Source organism: Sphaerodactylus townsendi, linkage group LG08, assembly GCF_021028975.2.
Source record: "Sphaerodactylus townsendi isolate TG3544 linkage group LG08, MPM_Stown_v2.3, whole genome shotgun sequence".
In the NCBI taxonomy this organism is placed as follows: Eukaryota; Metazoa; Chordata; class Lepidosauria; order Squamata; family Sphaerodactylidae; genus Sphaerodactylus; species Sphaerodactylus townsendi.
Window position 1 is genome coordinate 62,940,495 of NC_059432.1, and position 17,079 is coordinate 62,957,573.

Genomic DNA, 17,079 nt, shown 5'->3' on the forward strand with positions numbered 1-17,079 from the left:
GCCACCTTAGACTCAGCTTAGGGCTCATGGGATTTGCACACATCAAATATATCGAATGTCCACCCAACTAACTTATCTGGGGCACATTTACACCAATAATGGATTGAGAATAACAACAGTAGGATTCCACAGGTCCGTTATATTAGCAGAGGCACTTTCTTGCACACATGTAGAATCATGCATTTTCAATCCATTTTCACAATTATTTGCAAGCGGATTTTGCTATTCCACACAGTAAAATCCAGCTGCTAAGTGCACTGAAAGTGGATTGAAAGTGTGTTCTTCTGCATGTGCGGAGCCTAAGAGCTTTCTGCTGGTGAAATAATTTCTTGCATAGTTGGAAAGCTCTTTGGACTGAAGGCAAACATGACCATTAGTTGAACAGATCTGTGGGATCTAACTCATGGCAACTGATTTGGGCGTAACAGTTTAAGAAAAATGTTGAAAAACTGGAAATCTATTAGAGGCGATCTTAACGAAGAAGACAAATCATATAAGAAAAGGTGGAATTAAATTGATAAGCTTCAGTTTAGGGAAAGAAAAATGAGTTCTCAGATATATTTGAAATGGTATCAAAAAGAAATAACAATTTTACTTGTTTACTGAGCTGGGTTTAAAACACACAAAGTTAGATTTAAGTTAAACATTAGGAGGAACTAATGAGGTAAGGGTAAACAGCATGCAGGTACTCATACATAATTTCTTTATAGGCTGATTTAAACCCATATGAAACAAAATGTTCTAAGGTAAAGCTCTGCAAGCTTAATTGAGATGTTATATATATATCTACTTTAAGTCAGTCCTAGAGAACCTATTATCCAGCTTGGGTTGTTGCCTGACAGGCAAGGATGCCCCTGGACAGAAGGGAGCTTTGGTGCCCAGTGCAGGCGTCATGCCAGATTTTTTTAAAAAAATTCCCAATGTCAGCAGCGTTTTAAAATACTGTTGATTAATTGTTTTAAAATGTGACTAGATGGAAGCATGTTTTAAAAAACAACCTGAGCTCACTCCTAGAAGATGGTGGTGGACATATTCTTGTGAGAATATGTAAATTAACTGTGACCTCTAGTGGCTGAAAGAAGAAGAGATGCCTGCTCAGGGGAAGAAACTGGTTCTTTCTCTGGAGTGGAGTAGATGCAGGGTTCAGAAGGACTTAGCGGGGGCTAGAGGGCAGGCATGCTATTTAGTGAGGGGGGTGTCACTCTTTGCAGAGTGGCCAGTGTGTGCTTTTCCTTTGCTTGCCTTCTGTCTTGGCTGCATTTCCTTTGAGGGTGGATTGATTGCAAACGACAGTTCATAGTGGGCAGGGTCTTGTGCGCAGCCATCTCTTTGGGTCCTCGCCAGCTTCAGTCAGTGCTGTGGGCTCCTCCATTTCAGCTGTACAAGATGAGATGAGGCATCTTGGCGGCGCCAGCAGTGGGGAGATGTCCTGCTGTGGAGGCTGATGCACATGAGTTAGATGCTTAACTAGGTCAACCTGAGAGCTGTCTCCACGTGCCCATAGTTTCACAGGGGCATAGATCTGGAACAGGCTTGAATGGCCAGCAGAGGCGTATCTGCCGGGTGACATGGAATACCCAATGTCCCTGGGCGCATGCCATCTGGTCACGTGGGGGACGCAAAATCAGTGAGTCATGGAGGCCCAGTGCGCATGTGCAGATCAGCGCCTCCAGCAGTGCGCATGCGCAGACTAGCGCCTCTAGCAGCACCTGTCTGTATGAAAAGGTGAGGCCCCCACTTGTTTGCTTGCCTGCTGGCGTCTTTTTTTTGCAAATTTAGGGGGCGGGAATCCCTGATCCACAGGGCGGGGCACCTGGAGGAGGTTTTGTCCCCTGGGCGCCATTCCGCCCCCCATATGGCTAAGAACATAAGAACATAAGAAAGAGCCCACTGGATCAGACCAGAGTCCATCTAGTCCAGCACTCTGCTACTCACAGTGGTCCACCAGATGCGTTTGGGAGCTCACATGCAGGATGTGAAAGCAATGGCCTTCTGCTGCTGCTGCTGCTCCTGAGCACCTGGTCTGCTAAGGCATTTGCAACCTCGGATCAAGGACGATCAAGATTGGTAGCCATAGTTCGACTTCTCCTCCATAAATCTGTCTAAGCCCTTTTTAAAGCTATCCAGGTGAGTGGCCATCGCCACCTCCTGTGGCAGCATATTCCAAACAATCTGATGGCAAGACTGAGGGGCATGGCTCAACTGTGGGAGGGGAGGATAGTTTAGAGGCTGGATAGAGGAGGTTACTACGATTCATGTTTAAGAGATGATGGGAGAGTTGTGAGAGGTAAAGATGTAGAGGAATGAGACTGAGCTTTCTGAGCTGGAGAGGTTGACTTTATGCTATACTTAAAATCTGAGCTTCTTTGACATTTCTTAAAACCTGCTTCCCCACCTCTTTTATTCAATAATAAATCTATTCATGGTAAATTGGCTGAGAATTTCCATACATTGTGGTGGAATATTCTGAAAATCTTTACTTTCATTCTGTGAAAAACATGTTTCTGGCCCTCAAGGGTAAAATATAAATCACACCAGCAACTCCTGATTTAAAAACTAATCTTCAGGAGGAACTCAGCTGCTGTGGGACTTCTTCGTTCCCTCTCAAACTCCAACACTTCAAGATTCCTCTTCATTATTTATTACTTGTTGTATTGCAATGAATTAGCAAATAATAGCACATATATGTGACTGAGCTGTTTTGGAGAACTTTACTAGAAAACAAATAAATTTACACTAAATATAGACTTGTTTCAAGTCAGTCTGGCATTTCCTAGGATCAGGGCTGTTTGGGCTCTAATGCTTTGCCTCTTAAATTCTGCCCAGACTTGAGATGATGATCTCTCCTGAAGGTTTTGGGAAGCCATCAAAAATGTTTTGCTGCTTCCTGGTGGTTGAAGCCCATGTTGCAATTGGACTTTTAGCCAGCATGGCATAGTGGTTAAGTACTGGTGAAGTCTTATCTGGCGATCCGGATTTGCTTCCCCACTCCTACATTCCTGCTGGGTGACCTTGGGCTAGTCACAGTTCTTCAGAACTCTCTCAGCCGCACCTACCCTCACAAGGTGCCTGTTGTGGGAAGAGTAAGGGAAAGGAGTTTGTAAGCCCCTCTGAGTTTCCTTACAGAAGAGAAAGGGAGGTATAAATCCAGATTCTTCTTCTAATTGTAATCTTTCCATCTGTAATTTATTTCAAATAGATTTGTTTTAATGCCATTTATATATTTGAGCCAAATGGTGGATGAATACTTAAAAAAAAAACTGAACTCCCCTGCCTCCAGTCTGCAGGAAATGTGCTGTGAGGTCAGAGAGTGCTGTACCAGTACTGTTGAGTAGCGAGAAGTCGATTGCCTAAACCAGGGGTGTCCAACTCTGGTGCCCCAGATGTTCATGGACTACAATTCCCATTGGTCCCTGCCCGTATGCAGGGGCTGGTGGGAATCGTAGACCATGAACATCTGGGGCACCAGAGTTGGACACCCCTGACCTAAACACTGTGATGGGGGGCAGTTTCTTGCCTTGGGGTATAATTGGATTAATATTGCAGTTACAAACACTTGAGAGCTTTGTTGTTGGAGCTGGTTATTCTTTTCTCTACAGCTAAATTATCCGAAGAGAGTCTTATAGTGCCATCCTAAGAATATTTTCCTGGAAGTAAGCGTCACTGAACAGATCAATCTCAAAATAAGAGAGATCGATCTTAAGAAGGCTTACTCAGAATCCTAGTCCAAAGATTGATCTCTCTTATTGCTTTGGGAATCAATTGAAATATTAATGTATTGTTGAAGGCTGGATTCAACTGGTTCTGGTGGGTTTTCCGGGCTGTGTGGCCGTGGTCTGGTGGATCTTGTTCCTAATGTTTCGCCTGCATCTGTGGCTGACATCTTCAGAGGTGTATCACAGAGAGACTTCCCTCTGTGATACACCTCTGAAGATGCCAGCCACAGATACAGGCGAAACGTTAGGAACAAGATCCACCAGATCACGGCCACACAGCCCAGAAAACCCACCAGAACCAGTTAAAGTATTGCCAATTAGGGAGGTGAAAAAGCTCTCCCGAAAAATCTTGCTTAATTTTTGAGAGCTAGTGTGGAGTAGTGAACATCATGTTGGACTAGGATCCTGGGAGTTCTCTTGTTCCTGATACAAGCTGCTACTTGCTGGGCTAATTTGTGCCTATTGCATACCCTTCCTTAGCCTAACTTATATCACAAAATGGTTGTCGTGAGAATATGAAGGCAGGAAGAATTCTGTTTTAACAAATTAATGAAAAAAATAAATACTATTGATCAGAGAAGCCCAAGTTCGAGTGCCCACTCTGCCATGGAAGCAGAGGCAATGGGGGTGGGGTGGGGGGTGGGGGGGAATGGCGCCCAGGGCAAAATGGCAGTCGGCTGAAAAAGCTGCCTGGTGGAAACTACACTGCCCAGGAGACCTTGCAAGCCCCAACTCCTGCAGGGAATGGGGCTTGCAAGGTCTCCTTGGAAATGTAGTTCCCACCAGGCAGCTCTTTCAGTCCGCTGCAAGCTAAATGAAGGTAAGTGGGGGTGGGGGAGGAGTTGGGTGCGATTTTCCAACCCCCCCCCCACATGATCCACTGGCGCACATCCGGTGCGTGGGCCCCTCGTCCCCTTATTGCTACACCACTGCATGGAAGCTTGCTGGGTGACCTTGTGCTAGTTACACACTCAGAGCCTGACCTATCTCACAGTATTGTTGAGAAGATAAAACTGAGGAGAGAACAAATGTAAACTGCTTTGGACCTCCAGGGGGGAACAAAGTGGCATATAAATGAAAAAACTTTTAAAAAAATTGAAAAACTTTTTTTACAAATTGACTTCATTCTACCAGCTTTCAGTATAAGAACATTTTAGGAGGCTCACATTCTGGTGAAGCAAAGGAACATTTGTGTTGTGTGTGTCTGTATACTCCCTCCCTTTATGTGACCCCCAAAGAACTAGTTTCTGTTTCCTCCCCCAAGGCCTATATGGGAGGAGGTCTTGCCATTGGTTAGTTTCCCAGTGTGCTTGTGTTTTCATGGCCCCAATCTGAAAGGGCTCTTTCCCAGTTAGAAGCAATAAAGGCACTTGGTGTTGAAGGTACCAGCATCTCCTGTGTGCTGGCAACTGGCAGGTCTGAAGGGTGATGTGAAGCTCCCTCCTGTCCAGCATGCTTCAGAGGATACTGCAGAATGGTTATACTTACCAGAAAAGACTGCTTTCAGTTGAAAAATTAAACTCCCAAGGTTGCCACATTCGGAGAGACTGACTGATTATCAAAACAGAGCTGTGGGCCGTAGGTATCATTTAGGAAAGGCAAACGTACACTTTTGCACCCCCTCTGCACATGCAGAATAATGGAATTTTGAACCCACTTTCACAATTGTTTGCAAGTGGATGCTATTCCACGCAGTAAAATCCAGCTGCAAAATGCATTGAAAGTGAATTGAAAGTGCATTATTCTGCATGTGCGGAAGGGGCGCAAAAGTGTAAGTTTGCCTTTCCTAAATGGGGGCCATAGCATTGCCTGACAAAAGATAAAGCATCATCTGCTACGTCCGCCTCCACTGTGCCAGTTATTGAGGAACAGATACATGTGCTGGTGGGGAGGGAGGTGCAGTACATGAAAGTGAAGCAAAGTACCACCTTGCTTGAGTCAGATTGAGTGTGGGACTTCCTTTGAGTAAATGCACCAAACGTTTGGACGCAGAGGAATTCCTTGATGCTGGGCAGACAACGGTGGATGGCTGGGGGCCTAACCATGTAAGGAGTGGTGGTGGCAGTAGTGGAGTCTAAGGGTGCCAGCCGACTGCAAGGATGCCTTGGGAAGCAGAGGAGTCCCTGCCTGGCCTCATGACGTAGATGGCATGATGTCTCCTGCGAGGCATCTGGTTCTGCTCAGCCACAGTCGGTGGTAAATGCAACCGCCACAGTTTGTGCGCTGCTCGGCAGACAGCCGCACACAGTTTGTATACAACGCAGAGAAGGGGGTTGGGTGCGCTGCGCGTGGCTCCAGGACGCGTCCACGAGGAGGGAGGCGAAACGCGCTCCTGCAACGCCGCTCGCTGGAGTTGGGCGCCTGATCTCGGGCGACTCCGGCTGGGCCGAAGAGCAGGAGGAGGAGCCGGGCGTGGGGGGACGGAGCCGGCGGCGGGAGTCCCGGGCAGCCGAGAGGAGGGGAGGAGGAGGAGCTTGTTCAAACTTGTCGAGACGCGGCGGCGCTGCGAGGTGGCCGGGAGGATCGCCCTGAGCGGCCGAGCTGCGCACCGGCACCATGGAGGCGGCCGGGCCAGGTGTGGGGCTGGGGCTGGGGCTGGGGGGGAGGCAGGCCGTGGGTCGTTTGGGGGCAGCGGAGGGGTGCGCCTTGAGTCCACCGGGGGAACCGCTTTCATCCACGCCCCCGGACCGTTTGAGGGCATTTCTCGGTTTTTTTGTGCGCCGGAGTTGCTCCCCGTGACCGGGAGGCTTGGCCTGGCTCGCTGCGTTAGGCGATCGATGCCTCTTTTTCCAGCCCCGGATCTCTTTTTGACTTTTCCGGGGGGGGGGGGAGGGTGGGGGAAGAAGCGGAGTTGCTCGCGTTGTCCCGCTGCGCTTCTTGTTCTCAGCGGGGCTCGGAGCTTGTGGCGAGAGTCTTCACCCCTCCCCTTTGAACACTTCTTCCATCAACCTCCCCCCGCCCGCCACCATCGACTGGCAGCTCTGCATTTGGTCTCTCGGACGGTGGGGAAAGGAGAGCCCTTTTTCCTGCAGGCCTGGGCCCCGTTTTCCTGCTCTTGCCAGCTGGTGGGCTCCTCCATCTGGCCGAGTGGGCTTCTAGGACTCTCTCCTTTCATTCCCAGAGTTTGGCCGCGGCTTGTTCCAAATCGCTGATGCTCCAGTTGTGTGCTTGAACTATAGACTGATGAATGTCCAGAGTCCATCCCCTGGCATTAGATGTAATTATTCTGTGCAGTAGAATTCAGATGAACCAATGGGGCTGGCTTGGTTTTGCAGTTGGTCACTGGTAGTTCATGCAAAGTAATGCTTGAGTTCCCCCCCCCCCCCCCAATTATTGCACCCCCAAGGAAGAGAGGTGTGTGGTCCTGGAATGGTTCTCTAGAGTGGCATCAACAAGCTCAAGTCTAGTGAATAAACCAGGGCCTATTCAAGACCTCTGAAGCAGCACTGTTTGTATTTCAACACTGGAAAGGAATTTGTAGGAATTATGTACATAGGGCATGAAAAGATACCAAAAGGGCACTGTAACTTGGTACCCAGTTACAGGGTGAATAAGCATTTGATGCTGGCTTTGACAGCAGAACGGAGTGTGCAGGCATGAAGACCAGGTAGTGCTAGGACAGGCTGTGCGAGCATAGTTGTAAAAGTTGATGCAGCTAAACTGATCAGAAATCCTCAAAAAGTATAATGTTGGGTACATGTGAAAGACACTGTGCTGATACGTCCAGAGTTATAATTTTACCTTGGGATGAATGTGTAGTAGGGAGCAGATCAAACTGCGTGCCGATGTTTGTTCCTGCAACTTTTGCTTGCCCTCGTGCTATCCCACCAGCCCCTCTTCTGTGTTCAGCTCTGGCAGTGTTGGAAAAGAGATTTTTGGTTTGAATCTGAGGTGGTGATGTTATGGGTCATTCTGATGAGAAGGGTAGCTAAAAGGGTTTATTCGAATGCAAAGAAAGAATAAGAGGACCTGCCGGTCTTAGGATCATGTGAATGCTTTTCCTGCCTTGCTGAGATTGTATGGGAGAGAACTGGCATCTCCTGAGGGAGTTTTGTGTGCTAATTATGTTATTGGAGAAATCGAGCAGGGGGAGGGCAGGAAGACTGAGAACAGAAACCATGCATGGGTCTCAGGTCATTGGGATTGGACTCTTGCCAAACCCGCCTGTGAAGCTGGCACTCGTGGTGCTCCTGCCAGAGCCTTGGGCTTGTTTGACAGAAGCACTGCCTCAGTGGCAGCTTGCTTCCCTTTGCAATTTGAATATGAATTGTATTGGCTTTCACGGCCGGAATCACTAGGGCGTTGTGGGTTTTCCGGGCTGTATGGCCATATTAGATGCTAGCCACAGATACAGGCAAAACATCAGGAGAAAATGCTACTGGAACACGGCCATACAACCCGGAAAACCCACAACACCCTTGTGAATATGAATTATTATATTATCCTCTAGGGAAGGAGTGGCAGCTCATGAAATTCCTGCACTTTTAAAACTCCCTATTTACAGTTTTGTCCTGCAAATATTCGAAGAGATTGAGAAAACTGCCTTTTGAAACTTTTTTCTTGACCATTTGTTGGTCAAGAGAGGAGAGATTATGGATAAAAGCAACAAGGAGCTAGGAATCTGCCACAGCGCATTTAGGGAATGGCTGATCATGTGAAGAGAAAGCACCCCCCCCCCCCCTTAGGTACACTCTGCTAGTCATGTTGGGGGAGCAGAGCAATGGGTCACGGAAGGGTAAGGGCCTGCCTACTGATCGTGTTCTTTGTTCCCTCAGTTTTAGCCTGGATGGGCTTGATGACTTCAGCAGATGCCTCCCTCACTTTGTGCCTTGAACTGAAAGGGATGGGGGGAAGGGAAGGCATAGCTCTGGCCCTCCTCTCTCCCCTTTCCTCCCCTGCGGTGACTTATTTACCCAGTAGCATTGACCTGCTAGCATAGAACATAAGACTGAAGGGAAGATATGGAAGCTCGTAACTTTTTCTTTTGGGTTTTCCTGAACCTTCACATGCCCAGCGCAGTTAGCATGGTTTGCTTAGAAAAGTATTATGGGAAAATGGGCCTCTAGGTCTAGGGATGTGAGGAAACAGACTGGAACAGAGCAAGTGGAATGCGAGTTTCTAGAGCATTTTGCTAATGGAAACGTGTGGCTTTGATTTCTTGAGGGTTGGTAGTGAGCTGGCATCCTTTATTTCATTGGTGTTCTCCAAGAGGATGGGTATTGGATAGCTGTTTTTACAGACTATGGCATTTGCCTTTCAGATCTGCATAGGATAGAGCTCAGAGATTCAATCTAGCTGTAATTGGTTTCCCATCTGGCTGCTGGTGTGGCCTCTGAGCCTGGGAAATGCTTCCCTCCCCATATGCTGCATACAGCTCTGCTGCTTTCTCTCATGCAAACCAAGGCACAGGCAAAAGTTTTTTTTGCTGCTGTTGACCATGAGTGTACAACAGTTTGATACCTGTGTTGTACCTCTTGTCACTGTATTTGTCCCTAGGATGTGTTGTGTGGCTAAGAACTGTTCTGTGAAGAATGGAAGTGCCCAGATCAAATACTGCATTTGCCATGAACTCACTAGGGCAGGGGTAGGGAACCTGCGGCTCTCCAGATGTTCAGGAACTACAATTCCCATCAGCCTCGTCAGCATGGCCAATTGGCCATGCTGGTAGGGGCTGATGGGAATTGTAGTTCCTGAACATCTGGAGAGCCGCAGGTTCCCTACCCCTGCACTAGGGGATCTTGGACAAGTCACTGCGTTCTCAGTCACAGTCTCCCATCTGCAATATGGGTATAATAATACTGTCCTACTTTATAAAGCATTATAATGATTGCCAAAAGGACATCTGTGGATTGCCTTGGAACACTCTGCAGTGCAAACTACATAAGTATTGGAAGTAGCAGTAGCAGTAGTATTTGTGAGCTGTAGTGTGTACTCTGTTTAACATAAAGATGTTAGTAGATTGTATATGCCTCCACCACCGAACAAAGCATGTTGGACCTTCTTTGTTATGGAATGCTCCACCTGGGTGCTAGAGCCTACCTAACTCTGCTCCCCCCATCTGTTTGAAAGTAAAAATACATTGTGGCATAAAATATCCATGTTCAGTAATGTAAAAAACAATGGTTTTGACAAAGGCTGTGAGCAAAAATGAGCAAGCCGATGATCAATTCCTCCGCATATTGGATTTCAGGGACTATAATTTCTAATCTCGGGAAGCATACAATTTTTTTTTTCTCAACTGCTGCACCTTCCAAGCTGGCCAGACTTCAACATCTCTATGTGAAACAGAGTATAGCTAAGATCAGGCTGTCACCTTTTTGCTGCTCATTGTTTCAGCTAAAGTGTTAGTGAACAGGGCATGGTTCTTGCCCCCCCCCCCCCCAACTGAACAGCATAAGAAGAAGAGTTTGGATTTATATCCCCCCTTTCTCTCCTTTATGAGACTCGAAGGGGCTTACAATCTCCTTGCCCTTCCCCCTCACAACAAACACCCTCTGAGGTGGGTGGGGCTGAGAGAGCTCCGAAAAACTGTGACTAGCCCAAGGTCACCCAGCTGGCATGTGTGGGAGTGCATAGTCTAATCTGAATTCCCCAGATAAACCTCCGCAACTCAAGCGGCAGAGCTGAGAATCAAACCCGGTTCCTCCAGATCAGAGTGTACCTGCTCTTAGCCACTATGCCAATGCTGCTCCTACAAATAACAAGTGCCCTTTTCAATTTTTAATCTGTAACCTCTTTAATTCTACTTTCCTTTTAAGTATTTATTCAGAAAAAGTATTTGCTTTCTTTCCAGAGACTGGTTACATTGGTAGCTGTTTCTGTGCCCCAGACATTTGATGGAGGTTAATAGGTTCTTCATTGTGCCACTGGAATGTCAGGTCATTTCCAAACTGTCTCCAAGTTATTTGCATAGCTGAGACAAATTGTCCAGGTATTTTGGTTCTCTGCGTGGCTGCCTCTATGGTTGTTTTGGTGCAGGTGGTGAGATGTTAGAGGGCTAGTTATGGGTCCACTTTTTAGTTTCCAGTGAACAGGAGTTTTGTTAGTCTTCTGGATCTGGTATGAAAATGCCAAAATTCCAGAGGATTGAGGAAGGAATTTGTATTCTTCTTGTTCATATATCAAGATCAGCTTTTGTCCCAGAGCTGTGAGGATGTAGTACTAACTGTGATGGCTGTAATATCAGGATGGTTTCCTCCAGTCATATCAAGAGAGCCTGTCTGCCCTTGTACAGTTCACCTTATCTTCTTGTTCAAGGCACATGTCTGGCTGTGGGAATATTGCAGTTTTCTTGGTGCTGTCTGGGGCTGATGTGGGGGGAGGACTGGAATGTTGCCCAGAAGCTGTTGGCCCTCCTCTACTGCGAAGATCACTATGAGGGTTAAATCACTGCTTTCCAGTTTCCTTGAGAAGGTAAAGATAGTTGCTCCCTGTGGCATATCAGGAATTTGTGGGGAGGAATCTTTGCCGGGTTGACCCAGCCATGGCCCTTCTTGAATGCTGTTCCTCACTGGCGTGCACTAGGCTGCTAATCTGGGTGGCCTGTCATTGCTCTGTATCCATCCAGCAGTCGAAGACTCAGTAGCTCATTAGCTCAGCATGTGTTCAGTTGTCACATGGCCTGTCCTGGTGCTCGGGAAAGTGGAGCTTTTCTTTAAAGGATGGTGTGCATTCCTGCAGATTGGTTCAGTCCTAGAGATGTCATGTTAGTACTTCTGTAAGGAGATCATGTCATTTCTGCCATGTCGTCTGCTGCTGTCTTTGCAGCATCTGTCTTTTTCATCCTCCCTGAACATCTTGTCAAGGTGGTAGGCCTACATTCCCTTTGTGGAAGAATTACTTTATATCCTTGTGGTTGAGGAAAGTACAGACCACAAAGTAAACGCACAGTTTCAGATAGTCCACATAAGCAAGTAAGGCCAAAACGAGCAAATCATAAAACAGCAGTTTGCCAAAGACCTTAAAAGCCTGCCCCCCTCCCCATTCTGCACTTTAGTTAGACAATGAGTGTGACAAAATCTGGCCATTAAATATTCCCAGGTCAAATTGTGGGATCAGGATCTCAGATACTTGACATCTGGCCTGTTGTTGTGGCAGCTCCTGAGTCCCAGAGCAGTATTTGTGGGAATATTTTCTGGCTCACTAATTTATGTAAATAGTGTTTAAAAGAACTTCATCTGATTGAGCTGTCCATGTTTGAATTTCTGAGGACACTGTGAAACCACAAAACCAATCATTGTTCAAGCATAAACAAGGAGACTGGTGTGAAACTTATCCAGCATATCTTGATGAAAATCTGCTTGTACATGACACTTGCAAAAGATGCTTGTATTGGTTTCTGGGATCTCCAAATTCCAACTGGGTAGAAATTGGGAATGAAGATTTTAAAATAAAAGGATAGAAATGGCACAATAATGAACAATAATGCTATAGTGCTTTCTGATTAGGGAATTTTAAAGTGCTTTTCAGTAATTTAATTATTTTGTTTTTCTGATGAGAAAGTGAACTTGAGAATTACTCAAGAATATGTAGCAATTTGACTGCCTGGGTTTGATTACCGGGTTCCCTTGTTTGCTGAATTATGCAATGTACTATATACTGCTTATCCCACTGATGCTTAAGTCGTTGTAGCTGAGAATAGAAATATGTTTCAGATGCCTCGGTTCTAGCATGACATTTGCTTTGGTTTTTTAAAATCTCAAATTAATCATAGTGCTGAGGACTACAAGTATTAAAATTCTCAAGCACCAAGATTAAAATGCTTGCTGCTAGATTTTTAAGTGCTGGGGTGGCCATTCTCTTGGGAAATTTTTAGCCTAGTTTCTGATAGATCTTGTTTCTGATAGATTTAGCCTTGTTTCTGATAGATCTGCTAAATGGGGGAGGGGGGAGGGGATAATGGTGGTACACAGTTCTGTGTAATTTGTTTTAGGAGACATCTATGCAAACACAAGCCTGATAAATCTTGGGGTTATGAGATTCCATTAATTTTTAAGCAGTGTTTTGAGACTTCCTGGTAAAGTGAATATCAGCAGTTCAAAGCAGGAAAATCCCCGTTAGTGATATTTTGCAACCAAGCTCCTAACAATAATCTATAAACTGGCGGTTGATTCAAGTCATTAAAGCCTTCAACAGAACAATAATCTATAAACTTCAGTAGTTCTGTAATTAGTTGGAACTGTTGCACACTAATTCTCACTATTCCCTCAGTCTTGATGAAGAACTGACCTGCTTGCTACACGCTCCATATAGTGGATAATAGAGGTTGCTCTAGTGGCAAGACTGCAGCTTTCTTAAGCTGTTGTCTCTGAGAGTTGCCCAGCTGTGAGGTCAAATTCTGGACCTCCCTGGAGTCCCAGGCTCATTGGTTCAGGCCAACATTTACATGAAAACAGGAGCTTTTGTTGCTGTCTTCAGCTTCTGCTGCTGTTGCTGCTAGTGGATTATTTCTGTCCCATAATCCCTTAGCCTGACGGTTGCTGGGCGATGTTGATTATGTTACAGACAAGAGGATCCTGACATCAAACAGAGCCTAAAGCAGCAGGAGCCAGCTTGGAAACAAAGATCCGGTTTCCAAGCAGATGCCTGTCCTGGATGAAAAGGAGCAGGAAGGGTGCTGGTGGAAAGTGGCATGGCTCCCTGGAAGGGGCTAGCTAGCACATGTGGGAGGGACAGAGAGGGAAGGGGTCCTTTTCTCCAGAATAAAGAGACTTCATTTCTATAGCTGTGAATGTTTCTTAAGTTACGACAGTTTTTGATCCTGGCTGCAACTTTATGAGTGTGTATGTGTGTTGAGTGTGTACATGTGTGTTGGCCAGTTGGCCATGCTGGCAGGGGCTGATGGGAATTGTAGTCCATGAACATCTGGAGAGCCACAGGTTGCAGACCCCTGCTCTAGTCATATATTTGTGGTATAGGTTATATTTCCTTGTGATATGAAAGCGCTGATTATTAAGCTGATCTATACATCTTATTAAAAATCGCAAGGTATGAATTCTGGATTCATGGCCACATACTAACGTCACATTATGAATGCTTGGTAGTTTTCTTGGTGCAGCAAATAGACAAGATTATGTGATGAACAATCTTTTCCCAGATTCATGCCAGTGACACTTCTAGTTCAGTATTCTGTGGTGGCCCTGATGGCAACTATAATCCATCAGAGGGAAAAGCCACACCTCAGAGCAGAATGCTCTCACAGGTTTACTGAAGGTCATGATGTATTGTCCTGGCTAGTTGAGCACTATCATGGGACTCAGTTCAAATGTGTCCTGAATGAGAGGACTGCTTCTCTGAACCACAGTGAATGCAAACCCTAACTTGTAGACATAAAGCTGTTTCAGATGGGTAAGCTTGAGGGGAAAAAATCATTCGAATGTTTTGGAGACGAGTCAGTTGAAGTTTTCAGTTTGTATTTATTAAGGTTCAGATATGAAGATATGTGTTCAGAAACATTTGCCAAAGAATCAAGCGGTTGCACAGAGTTACCATATGTAATCAGCATGAAGACTTCATCTACATATGTTAAAGCTTGTGAGTTGTAGAGCTGAATGAATTGTAGCATGGGTTGGCATCTTTGAATACTGCCGAAAAGGATCAACAAACAACAGATTGTTATCTATTTTCTACACACGAAGAGAACTCCCCACCCCCCAACACCAACTCCAGTTTTGCAGCATAGACCACATTTCTCTGATCCTTTTTTCCAAATTAAGAAAACAAATCCCTTGTAGCAAATGTCTCAAGTTGCCATATGTATTAATTTAAAACATGTCTCTCATATTCTTTATCAGATTGTGACAAGCCTCTTAGCAAACCAAGGGGACCCACACAGCCTCTTATGACTTTTGGAAAGTTGCCAGCTGGAGGACTCTGCCAAGGAGTCTTGGATCTGCTCGTCCCCCACAAATCTCCACCAGGACTCCCTCAGTTAAAGGGACGTCCCATCCAGAACCTTGTCAATTGACTCTCAGTACCTCAGTTACCTTATTCTCATCATGGCCATTGGGACAGATTCTCCACTCAACCCAATGACCACCACTGATTCCAATCTCTGTTTGCACCCCTCACCACTCAGAGCGACACTACTCCTGTTGCCGCCAGACTTTCTATTCACTTAACTATTCTCTTTTCCGTCATATTTGACATTATCAGTCCTTGTGTAGATAACCATCAATGTACCATTGGTCCTGAAGCTATTACTTTTCAAGCTGGAAGTCCCATTCTGCACACTGGAGATCCCCCCACAAATCTTGATCCTGGGATCAGTATGGTAGGGCTGATGATACCGAGGTTCCCATTACAGTGGAACCTTCAGCAACACTCTCTCGTGGTTCCTGTAGCCCCATCAGTGATGTCAGCGTGTCAATCTCCTATGGTAATTCTTCCTACAGTCTCAATCCAACCCTTAGCCAAGACACGAAATTCACTTCATCAGCTTATTCCTAAGCACCCCTGTCTGGCATACCTGGTGACTGTTATTTCAGACAAGAGTTCAATGTCCACAGCTGTCAAAACTGTCCCCCAAGCCAAAGGACTACCTTCTCTTCTTCAGTTGCCAGAAGTTCTGGATCTACAACTGTATGAAGCTAAGGATGGTCCTGACCCAGTCTTGGGTTCCTCTCAGGGGAGGACCTTCCTGACCACTTCTGAATGTCACCAAAGTCAGGCTTTATGTTGAACAGCTTATGTGCACACTTGCTGACCTAAATATTGAGATGGAAAAACAAACACCACTTAGCCAATCTTAGGGGTCCTAGACTCCAATAATCACCTAACACTATTGCTTTTGCTTATTCAGTGTTTCCTGAAAATTGCCAAGGGTTCCCGAGACAAGCCCTCCTTCAGTCCTTCCGCTTTTTGAAAAATGGACATTTCTACAGATTACAAACTGATAAGTGCTCTTTCTAGCATCCAGTTCATGATGTTCTGCTCCCACTGACAAGGAGGGCAGGAAGTTGGATAGTTAAAAGTCACACTCCAGAGGTGTAAGCCTTCCAGCAAAAGTTCCTCCACATGAAGCCTGCTGTGTTACTTTGGGCTAGTTACAGTTCTCTCAGAACCCTTTCAGCTCCACCTACCTCACAAGGTGTCTGTGGCAGTTCCTCGAGGCCCTTAACTCTCCTTCTGCCTTGAAGCATTTTCTTTAGGCACCTGGAGATTCTCACTCCAAAGTCATGAGCTCTTAATTACTTACTGCTTTAGGATTGGGGCTGAGCTGCCCACAGTGGCCACTCTTCTGGTCATGTGGGGGGCGCAAAATCGACCTCCACGTGACCAAGAAGACGGCAGGCGGGGGCAGAACTGGGTGCCCTCGACACTGCCCATGATGATGATGACGTGGCCGTGGTCGAGGGTGCTTGAAAACGAGGCAGCAGGTGCAGGGGGCGGGGCGGCAGCCGGTGGGAGGTGCCTTTCATCCCCCAGTACGCCTCTGGCTGCCCATATTGTTCCCTGCCTTGGAACCTAATCAGCTTGAAGTGATATTATGCATGTGTCCTTGTTGTAGATTAAATATGCTATCACAACCACCAGACAAGGGGTTTCCACCCTTGCAAAACATACTAGCAGGTGAATAATACATTCTGTTCTGCAATAGTGTGTCTACGATTACGTCCAGCACATGCACAAAGTCACACCTGTCTTCATTAAACTGGATTAACAGCCACCCTCTGCTTCTGCTCCTGGAATTACTAAAGCAGACAAGAAGCTTTACTGTGCCCATCCATATGTCTTGGTCGGGTAGAAAACATTTATTCTTCTAGTAGTCTTCTAAAGATGACTGACTTGCAGAGGGAAATTTATTTGCATGAACTGATTCTCATGTTTGAGCTCCTAGGTAAGAAAACAAACAGGATAACAGCCAGAATCTCTGTACTGTGTGTGTCTGAGCTTTCCTGAGCTGCAACTCTTGCAGACTGTCTCTTGTTCCCCTCCTCCTATTTAATTGCTTTGCTCCTTAAAAAGCTTTTCCTTATATTGCACACTGTGTGTGAATGGATGTGGAAGACGAGAACAGAAAACTATTTGCCTCTTCCTCTCCCTTCCCTCCCCCTCCCCTATTCCTTTTAATTAGCCTCCATACACGGTCTCTCCATCTCTTTCTTGCTCCTCAATCCCGCCGAACTATTAAGTCTGCCTTGGACATGCAGAAAGAGAGAAAAAGCGTCTTCTCAGTTTATGGATGTTCTGGATTTTTTGATGTTTCTTGCTTGAACTTTTGTTTGTAGGGCTGTTTTGAGGGCAGTCATAAGAAAATTAGTTCTGTAGGCAGGGTGGTGTAGGAGTAGAGGCTCTCTTCAGCTGGTATAGTTTTGGATCCTAACTATTTGCCAGGTGCAGCTAAAGTGTGATATGATCTTAG

General features: G+C 46.0%; 1 protein-coding gene across 13 annotated transcripts in view; it reads left to right on the forward strand.

Annotated features, from left to right (window-relative positions):
• LZTS2 (leucine zipper tumor suppressor 2) overlaps nt 1-17,079 on the forward strand; it is a 73,875-nt gene that overhangs the window by 37,540 nt on the left and 19,256 nt on the right. Inside the window, exon 1 of one of the 13 annotated variants that reach the window (XM_048505700.1) lies at nt 6,138-6,291. The exons of the other annotated variants lie outside the window; for them this stretch is intronic. The gene's annotated coding sequence lies outside the window, so the exon portion shown is untranslated. Of the gene's footprint in view, nt 1-6,137; nt 6,292-17,079 lie in introns of those variants that run through there. 13 annotated transcript variants of the gene reach the window in all.